This window comes from Adiantum capillus-veneris, chromosome 20 (assembly GCF_014529385.1).
Source record: "Adiantum capillus-veneris isolate H3 chromosome 20, ASM1452938v2, whole genome shotgun sequence".
Taxonomy (NCBI): domain Eukaryota; kingdom Viridiplantae; phylum Streptophyta; class Polypodiopsida; order Polypodiales; family Pteridaceae; genus Adiantum; species Adiantum capillus-veneris.
This window is the reverse complement of record NC_140950.1, coordinates 112,740,189-112,751,448: the sequence shown is the minus strand read 5'-3', so window position 1 is coordinate 112,751,448 and position 11,260 is coordinate 112,740,189. Positions and strand designations below refer to the sequence as shown.

The window sequence follows — 11,260 nt, the reverse complement described above, 5'->3', positions numbered from 1 at the left end:
AAACCAAACATGATTTCTTCGGGGACTTCAAGCACAAGAACAAAAAAATAATTCAAGATTGCACCTATTTTTAAAGGTAAAACAACCACAAATTTTTTAGCGACAAAACCCTTTGAACAAGGTTTGGGTAGAGTGTTTCCTTTGATGGGCTAGAACACTTGGAACCATTACAATGGCATGCTGATATTCCTCTCATTGGAAATTGTTGCCCTCAAAATATTGGAAGCTCATTGCAATTTGCTACCACCATTGATCCTTGCTGGATATAAATCTCATATTCCTACCTCCTTACACGCAGTACCTCTAACATCATGGTATATATTAAAGTATGGGTCAAACCATCATTTGAAGCCTACCATCGAGAGGGTGGGAAAGTTAGTGGTGTTGCCAAAGATGGTGGTGATAAAGGTGTCAAGGGAGGTGGTAATGGTGGGGGATTATAAGGAGTGCTTTGATAAAAGAGTATGCAAGGTGGATAAAGTTATGAACACTTTTCTTAGGAAAAATTCTCCCCATACAAGTTCTCTTTCACCCAACCATGTTGATAAACAAAAAAAACCTAGGTTTAATATATTTACATCTATAAATTTTGAGATTTATCTTCAAAATTCAAAGTAGAGGGTCAGAAAACCTACAAATTTCAAAGAAATTTAGTGGAAACACTATTGTGTCACAACTGCCTCACACAAAGCTGGGTGCGGACACATGTGCATGAGTGGCACCAACACACCCTTAGAAATTTTTGCAAGTAACAGTACGTTGCATGCATACCTCTCCAACCATGCAGACATGCGGCTGACCAAAATCATTGTAAACTCTTTACTTCCATTCTCTTTGTCACCGTCTAGCTACATATCTACCTTTTTACTCCCGCTGCAAGTGCCTCTCTATGAAAATCACATTGGACATGGGGTCCAAGTTGTCAGAGTTCCCTAACACATCATGCACTATACTAATGAACGTCTGCCATGGAAGAACTCAGCACATAATCCTTTGCACATGGACAATATCATAGCCGACCTCTACGAGAAGAGGAAGAACCTCATGATGAGCACACCAATGGGCCATGTGCAGGAGGCGTCTGTATTTCCACATGGAGGGATGCCCCCACGGGAAAATGGGGTACACCCATTCTCTCTGGCCCAAAATAAAAGGGAGTCATGGAGAAGGTGAAGCATGGCATGCTATAGTCATTGCAACTGTAGCTCTAGGCGAGCCAACGTGGCCGTCCACCAAGTGACCGAGTCAATTAATGTCCCTTAGCAAGAGCCCATCATTGACATCGGCCAATCGAGGCGCAGATAGCAGGGTGATCCCAAGTCGAAGGCAGCAAAGATATCTTGAAGAACATGAAGCTGACCACCCAAGGGCTCAGAGTCTTAGTCTTGATTATTAATCACGTGCACGCTTGATATTGACAGCCTCATGAGCATAGTTTTCATTGCCAAATGGCAACAACATCAACACGGGTAAGAAAAAGTTGGAGAGTTGCTCTAGGGTCGTGTGCTGGAGGTCAGCAACTTTTACCTACTCGAATGTATTGGGTTTCCAACATCATCTCCATGGGCTGTTTGATAGAGTAGCCCTCCATGTTCTATAGGTCTCTCTCTCTCTCTCTCTCTCTCTCTCTCTCTCTCTCTCTCTCTCTCTCTCTCTCTCTCTCTCTCTCTCTCTCTCTCTCTCTCTCTCTCTCTCTCTCTCTCAGAACAGGCGGATAGACTGGTACACCTTAACAAAATGAGGATACAACACAAAAGACCCTTACTCGCATGCATTGAGGCACAACATTGCGATGAGAAGGTGGCAGGTTGAGGAGGTGGGGCCAAAGGGAGGGTAGTACTTGAATGAAAAGCGTAGGGAGGCACCACAACAAGCGTCAAATGGAGTATCAACAACATCGCCATCGTCATTACCAACAAGCATGAAGAATCAGGAACATGCTCCACCAAGCAAGGCAGGGGAGGGAGAGCAGGCATTCCTAGGAGTTGAGAGTCCCCAGTTGTTGGTGGGGACTAGCCGTATAGGGCAACGATGGAGACTGGCTTAGATCTCTCTCTCTCTCTCTCTCTCTCTCTCTCTCTCTCTCTCTCTCTCTCTCTCTCTCTCTCTCTCTCTCTCTCTCTCTCTCTCTCTTTCTTTCTTTGATGGTCCAAAAAAATGTATATAATTTTAAGGTGTGTAAATGTTTCTCAAATGCATGAAAATATGTGCCATACTATCTAAAACCTTCCCTTGCACTTAGGCGTGGCATTGCAAAACCAAAACAGTTCACGCACTCATACCCCCAAATGCTCATACACCTTGCCACTTTACTTAAGAGATCTTACAAATCCAAAACATAACCATTTCAGCTTTTTTAGCCAACTACCTTCAATTGTTTTGAAATGAGGCTGGAAACATTGAGTAGGGCAATATAATTAGGAGCGCAATGCAACCCAATGACAAGAATAGCATTTCTCCAAGTGATGCTTCTAGCAAAAACCATGGTGCAGCCTTGCTTTCGAGCTCTTTAAAAATTCCTTAAGTCAGGATGGGAAAGAGCTTGGATACATTTTCTAATGGAATGTTGTCTACAATGCTCTTCTTCAACTCTGGGTAGTTATGTTCATTGGGAGGGAGGACAACAAGTTGTCCTTCATCAAAAAGCTTTTCTATAGACCAACCATTCCTAGAAATCTGATGCTCCAAAAACTTGTCTAGCGATAAACCTTCCATGTGTATGGCGTCTGGTAAGAAAGAGAGAGAACATGCAAAGCAAATCCTTATATTGCTTGCTCGAACCCTGGAACACCCTCCAAAATATGGCGGTTTCTAGAAGCCTCATCCCAAAACTCCCTGAATTTGGCTGTCTCCAAAAAATGAGCAAGATTAATCTGGCTGTCAGGAAGGGATCCTCCATTTGAAGCTTTTCAGGTATCAGAAACATGCAAAGGTTGAAGTCTGGTGCAGGAAGCGTCATCAATGCCTTCTTGCCACAATTTGGATATTCATTCGAGACGGTTCAAATTGATAAAGCCGCAGTAGGCATAGGTTTGCATCCAAACTGTAAGTCTGCGCGTTACCCTGCTCCAGCACATATGCCTCAAGGTCCAAAAGGATGTCTGGATTGTAGGGATTGACTACCACAATTTGTTCCATAGTGTATTGAGGAGTAACCTCCTTCTCAAGTGTCGCCGCTACCCGATCCCGCTGCATTGTCAAGAGCGCTTCTCTCTCTCTCTCTCTCTCTCTCTCTCTCTCTCTCTCTCTCTCTCTCTCTATCTCTCTCTCTCTCTCTCTCTCTCTCTCTCTCTCTCTCACACACACACACACACACACACACACAGTCTTTAAAAAAACACTCTCTGAAAGAGTGCGTGCTCTTTCAGAGATTTTTTACACACACACACACACACAGTCTTTAAAAAAACACTCTCTAAAAGAGTGCGCGCTCTTTCAGAGATTTTTTTTTTTTAAAGACTGTGTGTGTGTGTGTGTGTGTGTGTGTGTGTGTGTGTGTGTGTGTGTGTGTGAGAGAGAGAGAGAGAGAGAGAGAGAGAGAGAGAGAGAGAGAGAGAGATCGATAGATAGATAGATAGATTTTATTATCGTCCTGGGAGGTCAAATATGACCTATGGGACCAAAGTTACATGTGATGTAGTATGTGTATGGCTGATGAGTGACTCTCGATGCTCCAAAATTGTAGTGATGAGAGTCGCAATGGAGAGCCCACACTTTGGCTGGGAGAAGAAAGTGTGTAGGTCTAAGTTATGGCTGAAAATGTGAGAGAAGCAAGTTCGGATGTGATCAAAAGCTGAGCACTCTAGTAGTGTGTGGTACTCAGACTCTCGAACTTGCAGTGAGCATAATGTGCACAATCGATTTGACTCTTCTCCATTGCCCCAACGCCCTATCTCGCATCGAAGGAAATGGGAGCTAAGCCGAACTTCTGCGATAGTGCGTATCGCGGACAAGGGAATAGGCTCAAGCATGTAAGTGTGAGTACGGTTTCCTCTCTTAGCGAAGAACATGGTTTTGTAGTTGGGGGCAATATAGGTGGTGTAATGTATGAAGCGTGACCCACCAGATTTCTCCCAAGCCGTAATACATTGGCGTTGTAGAAAAGCTTCATTCACTTGAGAGTCAATTGAAGCATCATGTAGCAAGTGTAATGCATCCCATCTCCCAAACCACTTCTTTATGTCTTGCATCCATCCCGTGCTCAAGATCTTGCTTTTATGCGTCTTTTGAACTTTTTTGCTTGCTTCCCATGCAATTGTAGGAAGTCGATGTGAGGGGTTTTGACGCATCTTTATCATGTACTCCACAACCCTTTCCATGCCCATAACCTCAATTGGAAGAGATCCCAACTCAAGAAGTAGGAGCATATATGGTGTTTGTGTCTTAACTTGGAGAAAGTTTGTAAGAAAACGCTTTTGGACATTCTCAAACTCTTTCCAAGTAGACTTTGAGATGCTCCCACCCCACACTTCAACTCCATAAAGAAGAACCGGTGTCACCAATGCATCAAAAAGATACTTCTTGAGAACCCAAGACTTGATGTTTCCCGCATTACACATGTCCTCAAATGCATAATATGCTCTCTTTCCCGCTTCCAAACGACGCATAGCACATTCATGCCACTTGTGATTGGATGGAACCTCAAGGCCAAGGTACTTAAAGCTCTCAACAACTTCAAGTGTCTCGTTGTTGTACACAATGCATGGCTTCTCCTTATGGTTGGTTTTCACAAGCATAACCTTTGTTTTGGATTCATTTACAATCAGCCCACTATGCAAGCAAAAGTTCTCAAGGACAACCATAAGCTTTTGTGCATCTTCTAAAGTGTGTGCTAGAAGCACTACATCATCCGCATACAACAAAAGCATGATTACCGCATTGCAAATAGTGACCTCTTCAATGCCTTCTTCTTGCATAAAGTCAAGTACCATTTGTTCCAATTGATCGATGCATAGACCAAAGAGAGTTGGTGACAATGGACATCCTTGTTTAACCCCAATAGTGCTTACAAAAATTTCTGAAATTTCTCTTCCCATGCGCAATTGACAAATCACCTTCTCATAGATTCGAGAAACCGCAAGCATAAACTCACTTGGAACTTGGAGTTCTTCCATCCTTCTCCACAAATTGTTACGTGGAATCATATCAAAGGCTTCCTTAAAGTCCACAAAACAACAATACAATCGCTTGCCTTTCAACCGACTTTCCTCCATGAGAACACGAAGAGTGACAAGATGATCAATGGTGCTATGGCATCGACGAAAACCCGATTGTCCCTTTGCACGCTTGTCATTCTCTTCAGCCCAATCACTCAATTTCATCTCCATTATGCACCCAAACAACTTTGCCATAAGAGACCCAATCATTATAGTCTGGTAGTTGCTTACATTCTTTACATCCCCTCCTTTATGCAAAGGCTTAACCCAATTAGTACTCCAATCATAAGGCATACCATGTTGAAGTACAAGGTTGAACATATCACACATCCACTCATGGGTAAAATCTCCCGTCCATTTGATCATCTCCGGCTTGATACCTTGAAGATCTCCCGCTTTGCGAGTGGCCAACTTTTCAAGCCCACTGCATACATCCTCAATAGTAAAAAAAGACGGCATACATGGGAGTGAACCATAAAATGGCATTTTTTCAGTATTTTCTTGCTCATATAATTTCCTACAATGTGTGTACATATCCACTAGACTCAAGTTACCAAAATTCTCAACCCGCTTGCCTCTCAAGTTTCTCCAAAATCTTCCACATGCATGTTGCCTTTTCTTGGACTTGAAATTCTTGTTGCTTTACTTCCCATCTTCTTCTCTTCTTTTGAATCAATGCCTTGTATGTATGCAAATGACTTTGATAGTTGTCTTTGTCCATAGTTGCATCAAGCTTTATCAAGGACTTTCGAGCATCTTGACATTCTTTATCAAACCACCTTTTGCGTGATCTATCTTTGTTGATACCATGGAGATGCTTTATGGCAAAGCATTCTTCCGCACAAGAACAAATAACTTTCTTGAAAGCTTCCCATTTAGTTTCCAATGGTGCATCACATTGAAGCTTTGTCATCCATAATTTTTGCTCAACCATTTCAATGTACATTGGTGCCCGTTTGAAATCCATACATAGTGATAACTTCTCTTTCCTTTGGCTGAAATTATCATGCTTAGTTTCTTCTCCCCATGAAAGGTCAATACATAAGGTGCGATGGTCGGATTCCGGGGTCCATTGACCAAACATAAAACTCTTTATGCGATACATGATGGCTTCAAAGAGTAGCATATAGTCAATCACACTATCCCCATTATGTCTTCTACATGTAAATCCATTGGTTCCACTCCACAAAGATACACCATTGGCAATGAGCATACCCGTGCTATTACACATGTGTAAAAGTAACTTTCCATAGTGATCCGGCTCTTTCTCATCCATTGAAGTACGATCATACAAGTGAACTTCCTCCAACTCCCTTGAAATGTATGGCATATCAAATTGTTGAGTATCATGTTGCAATGTTTTTGTGCGAGCATTCATATCCCCAAATACAATAACATCACCTTCACCTTTGAAATAAGCAATGTCCTCTTCCAAATCAAAAAATGGTTGATCTCTATCCATGTAAGCATAAAAGGGAGAATCATGATGAGGAATGTAGCAACCGGCTACAAAAATGGGTGCTCTTTTTGGTGTCATAATTTTCAGCCATACATAACGTTTGTACTTGTCATCTTTCACAATTGATACAAAATCTTCCAATCCTTTCTTAACCATACATGCTAACCCTCCTTGTCCTCTTCGTTGCTTGAGATTCTTTAACCACATCAATGAATGTACATTGTAATCCTCCAAGCCGTTGATCCTTTGTGTATCATGCTCCCAAGTTTCAACAAGAAGTACAACATCGGCTTTGCTTGTTAGTTCATCAATGCCAACCCCCGCATTCCATGGGTATCCATTACAATTCCAAAATCATATTTTCAATTGTAACTCAGTCTCATAGGTCACGCATCCCTATTTGCTTGAGAGACTTGCCTCCTCCTTGGGCACATTTTCTTCATGAGAGATCTCCTTGTTTTTATTATTCTTTTCCTCATATGCCTTGCGACGCATATTTTGTTGCTTAATAGTGCGATCTTCACATACAAAACATTTTGTATCCCTCAAATAGATCCAACTATTATCAAGGATAATCTTTCGCTTGGTCTCATCCGGCATGGTGCATACAATTGGCCGTTCTCCCGAGCGAGGAGCTCCTTGCTTCCCCACTCTATGTGCTCCATAGACCATAACTCCGGACATGCCAAAGTGGGTTTTGAAGAAATCTTCAATAACAATGGCAAGAGAAGGAGGTGTCTCTAACTTCTCTTCGGGAATTCCACGAATAACAATGTTCTTGGAACGTCGCTCCCGTTCCTTTAACTCCTCCACATCCACATTCTCAACATTCTTTGTTTGAACCATAGCTTGCATGAGTGAGGAATTAGAAACCACATTGCTACCACATACATCAGCCCAAGACTTGTTTGTGCATACATTTTTCATGTCGCATACATCCCGGCTCATAGTGTCAAATTTCTCCTCTTTCAATACATGGTCATGCTCTACTTTGCTCATCCGCTCCTTCAAAGCATTCAAGTCCACAAGAGAGCGTTTACATTCCTTGACTTCCTCTTCAAGTTGCATCAAACGTGTTGTTTGCATCTCAAGTGTCCTCTTGAGATTCTCATTCTCAACCACAAGTACCCTTAGTGTGCCATTCTCCATTGCAAGTGCTCGTAAGTCTTCGCCTTGTTTGTTTACGGTCTCTTGCAATGATACCAAGTACGCCATGATCATGGTTTCCGATGTGGTTGGCTGGATGGTTGTATTTGTATCTCCACACTTAGGAGATTTTGGATCATTTTCCACAATGGTTGTGGATCTTGTTGAAGAACAAGAACCCTTGCGAGTGCCGGAAGACATTGTATGTAAAATAGGAGATGAGAATCAATTTTGTTGAACCTGTTCACTTCGGAAATGCTGCTACAGAAACCCCTTCCATAAATCTGAAAATTTATGTCTTTACATCAATGCGTAGAGGACTTCGTGCTCTTCGATTGAGGCTATAGATCACCCAAATCGGACTTCGGATGAAGAAGTTATGATCAAAAGAGTGGACTGTTGTCTACTAGGTCAAAAAACGGCTGCACTGAGAGAGAGAGAGAGAGAGAGAGAGAGAGAGAGAGAGAGAGAATACCGCTGGAGGAAGGATTCTGAGAGGGGTTTCGGTAGGCGGAGCACCTCGTCCTCGGCAGCGGTAGCAGCAACAACAAAAGCAGCCATGGGTAACAACTTGCCAACTGGGGGACGTAATAAGAAGACAAAGCGCCTCCTAAGAGTGACAATGTCTATCCGAAGCTTATTGTCAAGCTCTACAGGTTTCTCGTTCGAAGGACAGGCAACCCATTTACTGCTGCGTTTTTGAAGCGGATGTTTATGAGCAAAACTAACATGTTGCCTCTACTTTTATCTTGTCTCATACGTTGGTGCACCCAAAACATGTCGATGCCAGATATGGGCTCATGCAAGGGTATGGATGCATACAGGCGCACATGATGGTGCTAGGGCATGTGTCTAAAGCTGTTGTGGCCAAGCGAAAGTGGAAGTGTATGTCCAATGTGGTTTTTTAGGCCAAGAAGGCTCCAGACGGGGCTAGCATGTCTGGTAGTCAAAGGTGTTTAGAAGGTGGCGAGCATGTGCCAAAGTGTGGTCTTTAATCTACTCTCCAGGCCGGTTCAAACGTCTCGTCAAACAGAGCCCTAGAGAGCAAGTTAGGGGATTTTTAGTGCAAAAGTAGCTTCCAGATCCCCGCCGTATTTGGCCAAGTGCAAGTGGTTGGCAGGAAATGATGGGAATGCATACGCTTGTAGTGCTCGCAATATGGAGCACGCCGGTTTTCCCGGATTGTCAATCGAAAGCTCAGGGGGAAAGTTATGGCCAGATGAAGATTTCACGGGGGCCAGTTTCGAGGCGGCGGGGCCGCATTGGGAAATGTGTCATCTAGGGTTTTCTGGAGCTTTCCAGATGTTTGATGCGTAGGGTGCACTATGGGTAACTAGCCGAAGTTGACGGCACGTCGATCGGAGTCCGAAGCGTGAAGATATGCTCGACCGAAGTCGACAGTTTGTGGCGAACGTGGCGTGTCATATGACTTTTTCCCGGTTTGAGGTCCGCCGTTCGAGGTCACCATGAAGTCAGAATGCATCACTGGCATGTGCGGTTAAAGATTGGAATGCCGGGTTTTAGCCGGGTTGAACGGCCTAGGCATTGGAAGCTTGTGCAGGGGATGGCAATCAAACAAGCACAAAAGGCGGGAGTTTTTTGTGAGAGGGTGAAGGTTTTTGAGGTTCAAAGGACACATTCAAGGGCTGGCCGCCACGTGGCGCTACATTGTCCCACACACACAGGACGGAGGCATGGGCACACATTATAAAGACTGGGGCATGGCCCCTTTTGAAAGCATCAAAGGAGTGGGAGCTCCTAGAGGGCGTGGGCTATGGCGGAAAGAGCTGGCGGTGCTGCGAAGGCGGCCGTTGTGGCGATCCGTGGAGGTTTTGGCCAAGGCAGGCGGTGCCAGAGGCTGCGCGCCCGCACGAGGAAGGCAATGATGTGGTAGCGCGTTTCTTGATGACGTCGCTACTCGCCCATGAAGCGGCCGTTTCCCGCGGACAAATCCCGCCCAAAACTTTTGAGGATAAAGCGAGGCTCTAGGAGCAACGACGGCGCCGTCATTGCTCCCTAGAGAGGGCTCATGTGTAGAGTAAAGTGTGAAGCCTCGGATTGAGTGTCCAGCTGGTCAAAGAAAGGTCAATCCTCCCAAGGCGAGTGCCACATGTTGGCAGATCACAAAATTACCTAAAAACTCAAAAACGAGGCTGTAAAGAGGCCAAATTTTTTGAAGAAAGGGGGCTCTTTGTTTTTTTTGGTCTGTGCGCTCAAGAGGAGCAGGCAAGAGTGTGAGAGAGAGTTCGTTTGAGCTATGTAAGGATGTTTTGGAGCATCAATGGGCAACCCTCTTCGTCTTTGGCATCGTGTCGCTCCCCCCTTCCCCTTTTCTCTTCCCCGTCTCGTCTGGTGCTAGCCGTGGTGTCGTCGGAGCGCGTGTGCGTCCGGACAGCTGGCCTTTTTCCCAGAGAGAGAGAGGGAGTGTGTGTGTGTGTGCAGAGGGAGGTAGAGCAAAGTGCGGCGAAGTGTGAAAGCTCATTCGTGGTTTTGGAAAGCGCGTGTGCGCTTGGTAAGTGTGCCGGTGGAGCCGGATTGTGTGCAGGTCGTGTTTGTGAAGGTGTTTTCGAGTGGATTGGGGTGTTGTGTTGACCCTGGGCTATAGAGAGGCGCTTTTGGTCATGCCAAGTGGCGTCCCCATTCCCCCTCTCCAACGTTACATGAAGGGGAAGGAGGATAAGATGTGACGAACGATGTTAGGGTGTATGAAGTTCCAGCATTGAAAGTGGCCGCGCTGCGCTTTACAGAGACTGCCCGTGCCCAGATCTTGAAATCTGGTGGAGAATACTTCACATTTGACCAACTTGCTTTAAAGGCCCCAGCTGGCTCAAATACTGTACTTCTGAGAGATCCAAAGAACGCTGGCGAATCTCTGAAGCACTTTGGGAGAGCTCCGAGTGTACCGCATAGTCACACAAAGCCTTATGTTTGGTCCAAGGGTCGCAAGTTTGAGAGAGCTCATGGTCGACGTAACAAGAGAGGATACATAGTTTAGTTTGGTAGCTTTTGGATACTTTTGTGCAATATTTTATCAAACACTGTGCTTGTAGTTGGCTTGCTACATCTGAGGTAAGCTATCCCTCATCATAATTGCGTTGATCGGGTACTTTGTGAGGTGTCTTTGTGCAAGCAATGGTGAGGTTTCAATATGTGGCCCTTTGGAACTGACAAGCTGTTGCTGACTTCTAAATTGATTGCTGACAATTTGTTTTTCTGGTTTAATAAATAACTAATGCATGTAATCATCGCGTATCATGATTCTATCAAAGCCGTCGCATCATCGACCATGGTCGGTGATTCGAGAGGAAGATGTAAGATAGTGTGTGTGTATGCTATGGTAAAACACCTAATATAGTGCCACCTAAGAGGATCGATGAATTTCCATCGCGCTTCAACATTGTTTTCAGCATGAAAGAGCGCAATCGAGATCCGAGTGCCTGCACTATTTGGGGGAGAGGCGATTTCGCGAGCGGAGCAGTGCGCAAGATGCAGGTCGCGA

The 11,260-nt window shown here is 44.5% G+C and overlaps 2 pseudogenes; one reads left to right on the top strand and one right to left on the bottom strand.

The window, feature by feature from the left end:
* Positions 1 to 2,520: 2,520 nt before the first annotated feature.
* On the bottom strand, positions 2,521 to 3,237 carry LOC147433105 (eukaryotic translation initiation factor 3 subunit K pseudogene; annotated as a pseudogene).
* Positions 2,925 to 10,756, top strand: LOC147433104 (large ribosomal subunit protein eL18y-like; annotated as a pseudogene).
* Positions 10,757 to 11,260: the final 504 nt, after the last annotated feature.